The sequence below is a fragment of the Rhineura floridana genome, chromosome 6 (assembly GCF_030035675.1).
Source record: "Rhineura floridana isolate rRhiFlo1 chromosome 6, rRhiFlo1.hap2, whole genome shotgun sequence".
NCBI classification, from domain to species: domain Eukaryota; kingdom Metazoa; phylum Chordata; class Lepidosauria; order Squamata; family Rhineuridae; genus Rhineura; species Rhineura floridana.
Window position 1 is genome coordinate 6413622 of NC_084485.1, and position 15269 is coordinate 6428890.

The window sequence follows — 15269 nt, forward strand, 5'->3', positions numbered from 1 at the left end:
ACAGCACACTGCAGGATTGCTGAATCCAGAGGATCTCGGAGGAGGCATCCAGAATCACATGCATCGTGAGGACCTCTGCCACGGCATTGTTAGCCTGGGAGCAGATGGTCCCATTGCAGGCCTGCCTGACTTGATGATGATGCATGAGCTGCAGAGCAATGAAGCTCTTAAGAACATAAGAACATAAGAAGAGCCTGCTGGATCAGGCCAGTGGCCCATCTAGTCCAGCATCCTGTTCTCACAGTGGCCAACCAGGTGCCTGGGGGAAGCCCGCAAGCAGGACCCGAGTGCAAGAACACTCTCCCCTCCTGAGGCTTCCGGCAACTGGTTTTCAGAAGCATGCTGCCTCTGACTAGGGTGGCAGAGCAAAGCCATCACGGCTAGTAGCCATTGATAGCCCTGTCCTCCATGAATTTGTCTAATCTTCTTTTAAAGCCGTCCAAGCTGGTGGCCATTACTGCATCTTGTGGGAGCAAATTCCATAGTTTAACTATGCGCTGATTAAAGAAGTACTTCCTTTTGTCTGTCCTGAATCTTCCAACATTCAGCTTCTTTGAATGTCCACGAGTTCTAGTATTATTAGAGAGGGAGAAGAACTTTTCTCTATCCACTTTCTCAATGCCATGCATAATTTTATACACTTCTATCATGTCTCCTCTGACCCGCCTTTTCTCTAAACTAAAAAGCCCCAAATGCTGCAACCTTTCCTCGTAAGGGAGTCGCTCCATCCCCTTGATCATTCTGGTTGCCCTCTTCTGAACCTTTTCCAACTCTATAATATCCTTTTTGAGATGAGGCAACCAGAACTGTACACAGTATTCCAAATGTGGCCGCACCATCGATTTATACAACGGCATTATGATATCGGCTGTTTTATTTTCAATACCTCTTCCTGGCAAAGAGACCCTGCAGGGAGTTAAGCAATGATTAGCAATTTGCAGCTTCCAGCCCTGGGGGGGTGGCAAGTTTATCTGAGTAGAGAGGTTCCCCACCACCACCACCACAAGAACAGTGAGGCGATGATGACTACAAAGAGAAGCAGCTTTCTGTGTTATGCCTGAACCCCCAACAGAAACAGAAAGTAGGTAACTAGGGAGGGGCTGCATGTTGGAAGTCCCCAATTCGATCCTCAAAAGTCAAGACCCTAGAAACATTTTTACCACTTTTACCAGTGAAAGTGAGCTGGTATGGTATATTAGCACAACCTCTTGCCCTTATTGATTACTAAGGATAAAGTACCAGGATAATACTAAGGCAGTTCCAGGAAAAAGCAAATTGATGGATTATATATAAATGAAGATAGACAGCGTGTAGCTCAATGGACTAATGCTTCTGACTGAAGACATGAAGGTAGGCAGTTTCATTTATAATGCTGCTGCAATAATCACAATCACTAAGAGAAAGAAGCCTAACCTACCTCACAGGGTGGTTGCGAGGATAAAATGGAGAGGGAGGAAAAACCATGTATGCCACCTTGAACTCTTTGGAAGAAACATGGGATATAAATGTAATAACAAATTAATTAACAGGTCCTTTAAAAACATATTAGCAGCCATGCATCTGGCTCAGGAACACATAGTTTACTGTGAGACTCCCTTCTTTTCTGGTGCAGCCAGGACGATAAGTTCAGAAGCTTTTTTTTAAAGCTAATTGCAGTTAAGCATCATGTCTGACCAGACAGAATACGTTTAGGCCTAACTATAGTTAGCTGAAACAAGTGAATTTCAAACCATTGTTTATGAAGCTGGCTTTTTTTAGCATAATTAAAATAAACCACACTTTAGGGTGCAGATTCAACCACAAAGCTGTGGTCAATTGAAATTGGAAGCAAATGTTTCTGTCCTCCTCGCTCAGGATATGCCAGTTAGTGTTAGAGGAGTAGAGATGGAGGACTGCATGATCCCAAGGCTTTTAACGATGCTGTTTACTATTACGCCTGGCTTGCAGACTATATAGGTTGCTCAACATGCTCAGAGTTTGTTGGACTCAGACTCTGCTCCAGTTCTGACATGAGACTCACAAATACCAATAATTCCTTCTGTAAGTCATTGGGTTCTTAGAAAGATATGCTGAGTCTCCCCTACAGAAAGGAGCAACATTTTAAATACCCTGGCTGCCCCAGGTTCAAGAGATGCTGGCAAAATTCATGGTTTCATGCTCCCCCTTTCTCTGAACAATGGGAAGTTCAAAGCTGCCTTTCTAGTTATGTGTGAGGGGAAGGCAGTGGGACACTGCTTATAGCTTCCTTTAATAAATATATATACATATTTACAAATGTACGGGTTGAACAGGTATTATGTAGGGCACAGTGGGTATGTAGGGCAGGGCCGATACCAAAGGGTGGTCAGGTCGGGCCCTGGCTGAGGGCCCCTGCGGCCAGAGGGGCCCCTGAAGGACCCCTCCTTAGGGTGTGGTAACGCTCCCCTTCCGCGATCCTCAGCAGGGTGTAGGGTATTATGCAGGACACAATGCTAGACCCACAGTAGGATCAGATCAGACCCCTAGAATTCCAAGCAGGACTTCAGAACACAGAAATACCTAAAATGTTACTTTTCAAACTCTTTTAGCAACATTTGGGTCAAACCAGGCAGATTATAATTTGCTATTATATAATTATAAAGTACCTGGTTTATAAAGAGCCATCTGTGGAAACAGCACTCTGTAGAATAGCATAACAAAACACAGATGATGGCCCCAAAGAGCTTACAATCCAGATTTAGAGGGGTGAGGAAAACATGGAGAGGGAAAGGCAGAAGTAGCTTTCCTATCCTCAAGGGTGCCTCCAGGCTATCACAATTTTCAGGAGGGACTCACGTGTGTACTGGAAATTTAGGTTTCTGCATGTAAAGTGGATTAAAGCACTCAGTTGCCTTGTTTTAAAAGTGGACTTTTTGTGGCTTGAAAAGTGTGGGAGAAATGAAAGCATAGAAACATCACACAAACAAACCAGAATGAATGCTGCTCAATTAATAGGTCATCTGGAGAGGCCCCAAATCTCCCACCATTCAATGTCTGGAAACCAAGTCCTATGAGGAACAGTTGAAAGAGCTGTTTGGCCTGAAGAAGTTTCAGCGGAGACATGATACTAGGAATTGAGCCTTTAGTGTGGCAGGCTCTGCCCTGCAAAACTCCCAGCCAGTGGAGGCTTGGCAGGAACCATTCCTGCCTTCTTTTAGACATCTCCTAAAAACTTTATTATTCAGACAGGCCTCTGTAATGTGGATTTTCCCTTTACCAATCAGCACTGAGCAGGGGGTTGGACTTGATGGCCTTATAGGCCCCTTCCAACTCTACTATTCTATGATTTACTGATGTTCTTGTTGTATGCTGTATACTGCCTTGCTGTATTTATGAAAGCGTGATCTATAACTATTTCAGTCAATCAATCAATCAATCAATCAATCAATCAATCAATGTGATCTTCACATACATGAAGGGCTGCCATACAGAAGATGGAGCAAACTTATTCTCTGTTGCTCCAGAGTTCAGAACTATAACCAAAGGGTAGAAATTGCTGGGAAGCAGATTTGGGCTAAATATCAAGAGAAACGTCCTAACTGTAAGATCTATTCAGCAGTGGCCACTGTCTACCTCAGAAGGTGGTGGGCTCTCCTTCATCAGAGGCAATAAAGCAGAGACTGAGTGGTCATCTATCAGTGATACTATAGTTGCATCCTGCATTGAGCAGGGGGCTGAACTAAATGACCTCCAAGGTTCCTTCCACCTCTATAATTCAATGATTTATTAGATCATCCCAGATTCTAAGATCATGAGAGGGGGAGGGTTTTCCCCACCTATATGCACGTTCTCCACACCATGCAGGTGTGCAACTTCAGGTATATCTCAAATAGCTTGGGGGGAAAAGGTTGGGACTTTGAATTTAAGGAAGCTGAACTGCTGCCATTCAGTACATGATGGCACCAAGAAGAAGACCCAGGAACTGAAGATGAGGAGGAAGAAACTATTGCAATGCTATCAGTGCTCAGACTTGCGGTCACAGGGCAGAGAACAATGGCCTTGAACTGCAAGCATCAGATTTAGGATTAAGGAAAACATCCTAATAATTGGTGTGGAATAAGCCGATTAGGCAGGGTCTCAAATCTACTGAAAAAGGGTTTCTTCAGAATGGCTCACACTTTAAAAAAAAGTTTGTTCAGGCATCTCCTGGGAACATGTTAGGTACAAGATCCAATCTTAAAACAGGAGCTAACTAGGCAAGTGAGTTCTAGTATTCTTTTATCATGAAAGATCATATTCACCAACGATATAAAACAATACAATTTATGCATAAATTGCAGACATCTTACTGTGTTTTAAGTTTTAAATATAATTTCTACAGATATATTCATTAGAGCTTAACAAAAGCTACTGCAAGTATAAAAAAGTTGAGACATCTCTTGATATTCCGTAAGTCTATTCCAAAAAAATTAATGAAAAGTGAAAATTGATTTTCAAAATAGTTACATTCTGGAATTTCCAATCCAATTCTCACCAAATTAACCATGCCATATTTTACATTACATCTAATTTTGGTTGGGATTTCTAGTGCTTTCCATCTAGATGCAATTACTGTCTTGTCCAAGTCAAAATACTGCTCATCTCCAATTGTTGGTCTTCCATCCAAAAATTCTTCAAATGTCCCAACAGAGGCTGCATTCATTTAACAGAATTTGTATACTGCTTAATTTTTAAAACCCTTTAAGCAGCTTATGTTATGTAAACATTCAAATTATCAATAAAACTCAGAAGTTAAAAACAAGTTGGCCTATTTTTTTTTTTAATTTGTGAGTAGGCCCCATTGGATATAGCATGGAGAGCACTGCACTGAGGAAGCACCAAATAGGTCCGAAGAGGTCCTTGTTCAGTAGTAGAGTACATGCCTGCATGCAGACAGTCCCAGATTCAATCCCTGGCATCTCCAGTTAAATAAGGGTGTCAAGATAGCAGCACTGAGGTGTTGAGAGCCACTTCCACTCAGAGTAGACTATGCATGGCTAGATAGATCAATGATCTAATTCTGTATAAGAGAACAAATTAAACCACAACTATCACTAGAAGCTAAAACGATGAAACTGAGGTTATCATACTTTGGACACATCATGAGAAGACCTGATCCACTAGAAAAGACAATAATGCTGGGGAAAACAGCAGGGAGTAGAAAAAGAGGAAGGCCAAACAAGAGATGGATTGATTCCATAAAGGAAGCCACAGACCTGAACTTACAGGATCTGAACAGGGTGGTTTACAACAGATGCTCTTGGAGTTCACTGATTCATAGGGTCGCCATAAGTCGTAATCGGCTTGAAGGCACATAACAACAACAAATATGTAAGGTAAGCTGCACCCTGTATTTGGATCTGTGACATTTATCTAATCTGTTTTCATTTTACGACATTTTCATAAGAGGCAATCCCTAACATAAATGGTTACTTCAGCCCTGCTGGGTCATTTCTGGGCTTCTGCTCTGTGAAGGCCCAACACCAGCTTTTCATTTTCTTCCTTAGTTGTTGCACATCAGACTTATTCACAGATATCAGCAGCACAGCAGTTCCCTGGACTATTTGAGGGCAAGTAATTGCTAACTGCAGCCAACAGCACAAAAGCTAATGAAGAACTCAGGAAGATCCATGCTGAGCCAAGTTTTCCACAGGGCCCTTTTAATAGGCAAGCTGACATCACTGACACATGCAATATGATCACTGTGGCCTCAGGTGGCCATCTGAAGGGAATTTTGGACTAGGGTTTACTTGAAATAAGGGTTTCCAAGTTTTCCACAAGTTCTGAGCCATCCATCCTGACTAGGGTTGCCAGGTCCAGGGCCTGAGACTGATTCTATATCTTTAGGAGAAGAGAAAGTCAGTCAAGTGCAGGTGTTCTTGCAACACTGTAATGGGAAAAACCACAAGGTGGAATTCTCCCTTCTCCCGGCACAACTTTTAAAGATACAGAAGACCTCTTGGAGGCAACCAAGAGGTCTTCTATATCTTTAAAAGTTGTGCCGAGGGAAGTGAGAATTCCACTTTGTGGTTTTCCCATTACAGAGTTTCAAGAACACTTGCACTTGGCTGACTTTCTCTTCTCCTAAAGATACAGGATCAGTCTCAGGCCATGAACCTGGCAAACCTAATGATCATTCTCAAGACCTGCTGAAGCCAAAGGTCAGGCTAGTTATCTGCATACAATATGTGAAATCCAGGTAGGAGCTGCAGAGTTGCAGAAGGGCGATACACACCTCTCTTCTCTCCCTTTCCCTCTCAGACATCTCTCTTCACCTCAACAGGAGGTTGGACTTGATGGCCTTATAGGCCCCTTCCAACTCTACTATCTGATTTTCCTTTAGGGCCACCCACTCCTTCTAATCCTTCAACCTTAGCCTTCTCCCTCTGCACTATCTAGATTCCTACCAGATCTATGTTTCTAACTTTTATACAATTCCCCCCCACACACACATACACATACTGTCCCTGGCTGGATAGAAACCTCGCAATGTCCCTTACGCTTGGCTGTACAGCCATCCTGCAATGTTTCTCATCCTAGCCATCGTCCCGCCATTCCACCTTTTCTATAGAACTTTTTACCTGGTTGCGTGCAGGTCTACTTCTTTACCTGTTAACTCAGATAACCCATTCCTTCCGTTAATTTTGTTATTTCACAACTCTGATTACTTCCAAATAAGAGGTCGTATAAGGGTGTACAGCTGTCTGTGAAAACATTCAGCTTTCCCCCGCCAAGCTACCTCGCTCTTTAGCATAGTTGCCATCCTATAGAAAGGAAAACAGAAGCCAATCTGGCCTGAGCAGGGCCACACAAGGAAGTACATGATGCAACATTTGTAACTCTTACCCTTGTACAGTAGCCTGCACTCCAGCTACACAAACGTCAAAGGTTTTTGCACACATACAACTCTCTCCATTATCACAGTTCATTATTGAGAAGGGCACAGAGCAGGGTGATGAAGGGCATAAGGAAGAGTTTCAAGGGCCAGATAGAAAGGACCAGAGGGCCACTTTCAGCCCTTGGGTCTTAGGTTCCCTTCATCATCTGATTTTCTGAGCTCCTTACAGTCTGGAAAGCATGCAGCTCTCAGGATGTGTTTTCCCAGCAACAGAACTCAAGGTATTCAGTTTTGTTCCCTCCAAAATTTTAGCAACAGCCACACAGTTGCTCTGATCTCTTTAGTAAGTTCCATTTATTTTGTGCATTTATGTTGTTGCAAAAATCAAAAAGGGAAGTGAGTGAAAAAAGGAGGGAGAGGAGACTTCAGGTGCACAGTAATAAACAAGAACTACTCTTGCTCCTCCTTCCAGTAAAAACTGAGGCAGGATTTGGGGGAAATGGGTTAGGAAGAAGTAGGAAGAGTGAGAAAGGGAAACCTTACTCTCTTTACCCAGATTAAAGGTAATACAGATTGATACACTGCACCAATCCTACTCTGACAAAAATTTCCCAGTGATCAAATTAGGAAAACTTGAGACCTCCCAAGCAAAATGCAACACCCTAGTTATGTGTTGTGGCCTCCCAGGTGTCCTAACCCCCCTGTCTTTGCAGTACAAAACCTGGAGGTGTAGTGAGCCCGCTAGGTCAGCCATAGGTGGCTACATCTAGCTCGAAGGGTCTGTCATATACAGCAACGTGCCCTTGCAATTGCCATAATAAAATATCAATTTGCTGAAAGGCTTATTCCTTGGCAGAAACGTGGGAAGGGAAACCTCTAAGCGCCTGTGATATTAATTACTGGGGTATTTTAAAGTATCCAGCCTCTTCGGGGAGGTCCAGGCAAAGCTGGTGACTCAGAGATAACAGGCGGTAGAAAACTGCTGTTTACAGAAGGAAAAATGCCACCTTCCATGGGAGAAAGGATGACACACTCCATTTAAACAAGGGCTAGGAGGCTGGGCAGATGAAATTAAATTTCCAAGCAGAATAATAATAATCATAATAAAACCCCAGAGATCAGACAACATAAATCAAGATGCATAATGCCTTGTAGAGACCCCCAGTACATACCCTGTTCCAGCACCATGGAGTAAAAATTGGGGAGGGAGAGGAATGTTACCTGGTGTACAGCTCTTGCCTTTGTAGAGGCCCAGGCTGACAAGGTAAGCCTCTTTTTAGTTCAAGACGGAGAGACGTGAAGATCAGAAAAAAACTCCAGGTTAAACCATCTCCAACAAGACTGGTCTTTTTTGGGGGGCGGGGGGGGAACGCCACATTTTTTCATCACAAACAAAAAGGTGGTGTTATTATGGGGAAGATCTAGCAATGACCTTGAATGGAGAGGGACACAGGAACCAAAAAGGCCGCCCACACCCTGCATGGTCAGGCCAATTCCGGTGTTTCATCATCCCCTCCAAAAGATTGCAACAATGACCATGGAATACATTTTTAACCGAATAGATTTACCCTGTGCTGTGAGAGGTGCTGGGGCCTGCCTGGAAAAGGTGCATTTGCCAATGGGTGTGTCTGATCCAGAACATACTCTCTCTACCTGTCCTTAATGGAGGAATGGGGAGAGGAGTCTGACAGATACCTAGGGACCAAGACGCATCTCCCTGCTTGCAGAAATCCAGTTACTCCCTTTGCAGATTGTGTGCCCTTAGGCGGGTCACCTTTGAGTTTGCAGCAAAAGGGTGTAGGGGTGGAAAATACGCATAACCCTTTCCATGCACACATGAGGTGCATCTGTGACAGCTGCATGCCCTAAATTCACACTTGACTTAACTGCCCATACTTGGCACATTTGCAAAAGCCCATGGCCCTGCACTCATTCCCCACAAGGACAGATGCAATTTTATTCCTCTGTGTAGTGCTTACCTGAGACAGCTCAGCTGTGGGAAAGGGGAGGGCAGGAAAATGCCCCCGAAGCAAATCTCTTCTGGGCGATACCTTGGGGAGGGGAGAGAGAATGAGGGTGCAGCCCTGCCGCGATGCTTGGCTGGCTCCGTCAGCAACCTGTCACCAGCCAAGGGAAACAGACAAATGGAAGTAGATAAGAGCCAAACATCCCAGTTGGCAGGGAGATGAAGGATGCTCTTCCTGGACCGTTCCTCCCAGACACCAAGATTCCTCCCAACCCCCAAATATACCCCCCCACCTTTTGCAGGAAGGAGCATCCATAACGGAAGGATAATGCCTGCGACGCGCTACATCATCACCTGTGCCAGTTTCGTCTTCCATGCTGTTCGGCGCGATGCTCTCCTACAGCCTGCAGGGCTTGTGGGAGAGGTAGCTGGGCTGGGCTGCGGCGCTGATCTCTTCTCTGGCTGGGGCCGAGGGGAGGAGGACTGCTCTGCCCAGGCAGCTGCGTACTTTGCGGTTGTCGCTGCACTTCCTTCTTAAAGAGACAGCATGATCAAAAGCTCACCGGAGAGGTCCAGGGCTGGCTTGGAGGTGTCCCCTTTTATCTTTAAAGCGATCGTGCTGCGTTACCCTTATCAGCAGAAATTAAACACGCGAGAAGCAATTACGACGTGAAGGAATTAAGCAAGTGAGATTGTTTTTCCATCGCTTAAGCTCCATGCCAGAAAATTCTTCATGTGTGTAATTTCTGCACGCCAAGAGGCTGCTGTTAAAGCCACAAGAGCAGAGGCGTTAAAACACTGGCAACCCTATTCTGGTTTCCTTGTTCAGCTAAGAGCGGTGCCACATCAGTGTTTCCCGCAGAGAACACATGTACTAGGGGCAACAGACACATCACATCCTTTAAACACTTGTGTATGCGTGCCTGGCGTCTTTGTCCAATCAGGTCTCACAAGCACATGTGCACATACAGGGATTTAAAGTGTCCTTCACAATTCACATTTGCTGTGGGAAACTGGTCTCGTGTCTGCAGAAAGCATTAGTATATGAAGCACAGAAATCTGGCAAGCTGATCCCATACAGAGCTAGGCTGGCATAAACCTACCGAAATTTATGGGGTTTAGGCGCATCAGCCCTGGATAGGATCAGATAGTGAGCTGTGCAAAAAATTCTCTTGACATGACAAGATTTGGCAAAGAAAACTCTTCCTTGCGCTTCAAGTTAAATGGACATTATATGGCAGTGAGTTTTGCCGGAATAACCTTTTGTACCTTTTAAGAGCTGCACAAAAAGCTGATTTCCGCTAAATGCAACTTCACCCCTTTGCTGAAATGCACAAAACCTGACATACTGTAAGTGTGGTCACAAAGGCCCACTGAATTGAGCCCATTGATTTCATTTCTAGTGGTTACAGCTGTATTCCATGGTTCTTCCTAGGATTGCATTGTAGTTTTTTTAAAACAGCAGTGGCGCTTTAGCATAGCTGCCGTGATCCTGCAGAAGGGAAAACAGAACCTCTCTCGCCTGAGCAGGGCCACACGTGGAACTACATGAAGCAACATTTGTAACTCTTACCCAGGACTGGTTCCAAAGGGTGGCCAGGTGGGACACTGGCCGAGGGCTCCTGGGGCCGCAGGGGCCCCTGAGGGCCCCTTCTGCTTCCCTTCCGTGATTCACGGCAGGATCGCTGCCGCCCTTCTACAGTAGGCTGCACTCCAGCCATACAAACGTCAAAGGTTTCTACACACATATAGCTCTCTCCATTATCACAGTTCATTATTGAGAAGGGCACAGAGCAGTGTGATGAAGGGCATATGGAAGGGAAGTTCTGAGAGCCAGATAGCCAACCCTTGGGCCTTAGGTTCCCCACATCTGCTGTACGTACGTCTCAAACACTGGGAATTCCAGTTCTGCAGCAGCCCTTCACACTATGAGATGATCCACATGGTCAGAAAAAAATGTGGTATATCCCACTACTATAGAATGCAGGTCGTAGTTGATTAATTGTAATTATTTACTGTCTTCTTAAAAAAACCTTTTTGACTACGGAAAACATGTCAGGCAGAAGGCCAGGCTAAAATATTTCTTTTTTACATGGATGCTTTCCAGAAGCAAAGTTTTTGATAGCTTAATAACAGCCGAATCCTCAGCACTGTAAGTTCTGTTGAGCTCAATGGGGCTTATTCTAGCACAAGAGCACAATACAAAGGAGCCTAAGATACAGGATTGTTCTTTAAGCTTCTTCTTTTTTAAATAATCAGATAAACTAAGGGATGATCCGGTACTGTTTCACATCTATATGAAGTCCTTGGGAGCAGTCATCAGGAGATGAGGTGTTAGCAGTACACTGATGGTACCCAGCTCTGTTTCTCTGTAACATCTGAATCAGGAGAGGCCGTGCAAGCCCTGGACTGCTGCCTGGACTCAGTGGTGGGTTGGTTAAGGGCCAACAAACTGACTCTCAATGCTAGCAAGACAGAGATGCTGTGGGTTGGTGGTTCCTGAGTTCGGATAATTGGTCAGTTGCCTGCTTTGGATGGGGTCGTACTCCCTCTGAAAGAGCAGGTCCATAGTCTGGGGGTGCTCCTGGATCCATCTTTGTCACCAGAGGCCCAGGTGACCTCCGTGGCTAGGCGAGCCTGTTACCAGCTTTGGCCAGTAAGGCAGTGGCAGCTGTTTCTGGACTGGGATAGCTTGACCACTGTTGTCCATGCACTAGTAACCTCTAGGCTGGATTACTGTAATGCACTCTATATGGGCTGCCCTTGAGGTTGGTCCAGAAGCTGCAGCTGGTGCAAAATGTGGTGACATGACTGCTCACTGGGGCAGGGTATCACCAACATGTCACCCCACTGCTGAAAAAATTGCACTGGTTGCCCATTAGTTCAAGGTTCTGATTTTGGTGTACAAAACCCTATAGAGCTTGGGATGAGGATACCTGAAAGATCGTCTTACCCCTTACATACCCAGTTGTCGGAAGCCAGAGCTGGGGTCCCAATCCCGGGGAGCTGGATCCCGGAGAGTTGGGAGAAGAGTATTCGGATGGATGGCAGAGGGAAGGGGGAGGAACTTCCCCCCTTTGGAGTGAAGACGAAACAGAGGAACTGCCAGTGATAAGGTCGCTTAGCAACGGGGAGCCTGAGCCCTCCCTGGACATTCTCACGCCTCCCCCTCTTTCAGGCTCAGAGCAAGAGGGGAAAGAGGGAGGGCTGCTCACAGCCGAAAAGCAGGCAGGCAGTTTACCATCAGCCCCTCCCCTATCCCCCATCCTGGAATCGGAAACTTCAGAAGAGGAGGGGGTGATGCTTCCCCCCTCACCGCGCACACGCAGACAGCTGAAAAGACAGGAGAGAAGGGGGGGAAGGCGGGCAGTACCTGAGGGGCAGTTAAGGAGGAGCGAAAGATTGCGCGCCCGTTTGGCCCCTTCTTAAAGAACAGGCGGGAAGAAGTCCCTTGCTCTGTCAACTTTCTCCCAATGCCGCAGGACCTGTATCCCTGTATTGCTTCATGAGAAAACGCAGTCTTTGTTTGGACATTACCCTAATAAAACACGAATTAACTACAGCCGTTGGTCTGGTTCCTGAGTCACATCCTGGGCCTGACAGCTTGACAGAGCCACCTAAATCACCCTCAACGCTCTCTTCACTTGACTGGGACAAGATGTCAAAGGGAGCAGCGGGGGGGACGAACCCCACTTCTGAGACGGAAGAAGTGGAACTCTTGAGGACTAAGGTAGCTGATTTGCAGACGGATGTTCAAGCCCTGCTAGCAGCAGTCAAGGCGCTGAAGACGGATAATCAAACCTTGAAGGCCACGATAGACCAGATGCGAACAGCCCCTCCAGCTGCCGTAGTAAAGGTTCCCATTGGATTGCCCCCAAAATACGCGGGACAAAGTGATCAGTTGGCAACCTTCGTGGCTCAATGTGAGTTATATCTGGATGTCAGGCACACGGAATTTCCAGACGATGGGGCTAAAGTAGCTTTCGTGATTAGCCTCCTGGAGGGAGAAGCTGCAAAATGGGTGACTCCGTATCTCGTGAGAAAGGATACTGTCTTAGGAAGGTACAGAGGATTTATACAGGAGATGACCGAGATGTTTCAAGACCCGCAAAGGGCTGAAACAGTAGTGCGGCAACTAGGCGCTCTGAAGCAAGCTAAAGGGACTGTTTCCGAGTACACTAACGCTTTTAAAATTCTGTCCCAGGAAACTGGTTACAATGACGCCGCCCTGATGTTTATGTACCGGAGTGGATTAAATGCTGAAATCCTGGATGAGTTGGCCAGGACCTCCCCCCCCGCTGACCTACCAGGGCTCATCCGGCTATGCCTACAGATAGATCACCGGATGGAAGGAAGGCGCCTGGAAAGGAAGCAGGAGGTCCCGAGATACTCAGCCTCGGCATCCCGCAACAAGACCCTTCCCACTGCAGGGATGGCAGGTAATGCAACTGAGGGACAGGGAGGGGCTAGGCCAAGACTGTCGGAAGAAGAAAAGGAAAGACGACGACGGGAACGTTTATGCTTTTATTGTTCAAAGCCGGGCCATGTGGCCAGAGACTGTGGACTGAAAGGGGGGAAAGCCGAGCCGTCGGGAAACTAGAACACCCAGTCCACGTGCAGGCCGGTGGACTGGGGGCAGCATTGTATAAAGGCCCCCCAACGATCCAACCTCCCTCAAAGGGGGTGTTGGTCTTGCCTATTCGGATTACAACTTCCAGAGGAGTGGTGTTTAATTCCACTGCCTTAATTGACAGTGGAGCCTCCACAAATTTTATTGATGCAAAGTTAGTCAAGCGTCATGGAATTTCCCGGTGGAAACTCCCCTAGCTGTGGAGACTATCGATGGGAGACCCCTGAAGTCAGGAGGGGTGACACAAGCCATGGAGGAAGTGAAACTTCAAATCCCTGGGCACGAAGAGTTCATTTCGCTATACGTGTCAGATCTCTCGAACTTTGAGGTGATTCTGGGAATGCCCTGGCTAGCAAAGCATGAACCCAAAATAAGTTGGAAGGAGGCGGTGGTGTGGTTCACCTCACAGTATTGCCAGGAGAACTGTCAACCTGAAGGAATCAAGAACACCCTAGCGGGGGCAGTGCAACAGATCGAGCAAGTGACCCTGCCGCCAAAGTATGAAGAATTCAAAGATGTGTTTGATGAAAAAGAGGCAGAGACTTTACCCCCCCACCGCCCTTACGACTGTGCGATTGACCTAGTGCCAGGAGCCAGCATCCCATCAGGGAGAATCTACTCTCTCACAGAGAATGAGAGGGAGGCCCTGAAGGAATTCCTGGATAAAAACCTGAGGCGAGGATTCATACGCCCCTCACAATCCCCTGCTGGAGCGCCACTATTGTTTGTGAAAAAGAAGGGGGGGAACTCAGACCCTGTAACGACTATCGCGCATTGAACCAGATCACCATCCCCAACAGCTACCCGCTGCCCCTGATCTCAGAGTTGCTGGACCAACTGCGCTCTGCAAAAATCTTCACGAAGTTGGATTTGAGAGGAGCGTACAATCTGATCAGAATGAAGGAGGGAGATGAATGGAAAACAGGATTCTTGACCACTTACGGACAGTATGAATACCTGGTCATGCCGTTCTGGCTTTGTGGAAGTCCAGGAATTTTTCAAAAATTCATGAACGACGTGTTTAGAGACTTGTTGGACACGTATGTAATCTGTTACTTAGATGATATCCTGGTGTTCTCAAAGAACCAGGAAGACCACGACCAGCATGTGAAGACGGTGTTGAAGAGACTGAGAGAAAATCACCTGTATGCTAAATTAGAGAAATGTGGATTTGACCTCAAGTCTCTAGACTTCCTTGGATATCGAATCTCAGCGGAAGGCGTGGAGATGGACCCAGGGAAAGTAAGCTGCATATTGGACTGGGGCCAACCTGTCACCAAAAAGGATGTACAACGGTTTTTGGGGTTTGCCAATTATTACAGAAAGTTCATTCCAGGGTTTTCCAAATTAACAGCTCCTCTGACTGACTGTTTAAGGGGGAAGAAGAAGTTTCAATGGACAGAGAACGCCACCGAGGCCTTTGAGGAGCTGAAGAGAAGGTTTGCTACTGAGCCCATTCTGCGCTTTGCTGATCCGAACCGCCCTTTCGTAGTGGAAGCAGATGCTTCAGATTTTGCCATCGGGGGGTCCTGCTACAATTAGACCAAGAAGGGAAGGAGCTGCACCCCTGTGCGTACTTCTCTCGGAAGTTAAAGCCTGCAGAGAAGAACTACACAGTTTGGGAGAAGGAGCTGCTGGCCATCAAGGACTCTTTTGAAAACTGGACACAATACCTAGAGGGGACCTCTCATCGAATTGAAGTGCGCTCCGACCACAAGAATCTTGAAAGCCTCCAAACAGCCAGAAAGCTGAACCAGAGACAGATAAGATGGTCCCAGTTCTTCACCGGGTTTAACTTCCAGATTACTTACCATGCCCAAGCCAAAAACCAGAGAGCG

At 46.3% G+C, this 15269-nt stretch overlaps 1 protein-coding gene across 1 annotated transcript in view; it reads right to left on the minus strand.

Annotated features, from left to right (window-relative positions):
• Window positions 1-9665, minus strand: part of SNPH (syntaphilin) — a 45097-nt gene extending 35432 nt beyond the window's left edge. The window contains exons 1-2 of the mRNA XM_061630203.1: window positions 9156-9665; window positions 8815-8952 (exon numbers count right to left, since the gene is read on the minus strand). The gene's annotated coding sequence lies outside the window, so the exon portion shown is untranslated. The remainder of the gene's footprint in view (window positions 1-8814; window positions 8953-9155) is intronic.
• Window positions 9666-15269: the final 5604 nt, after the last annotated feature.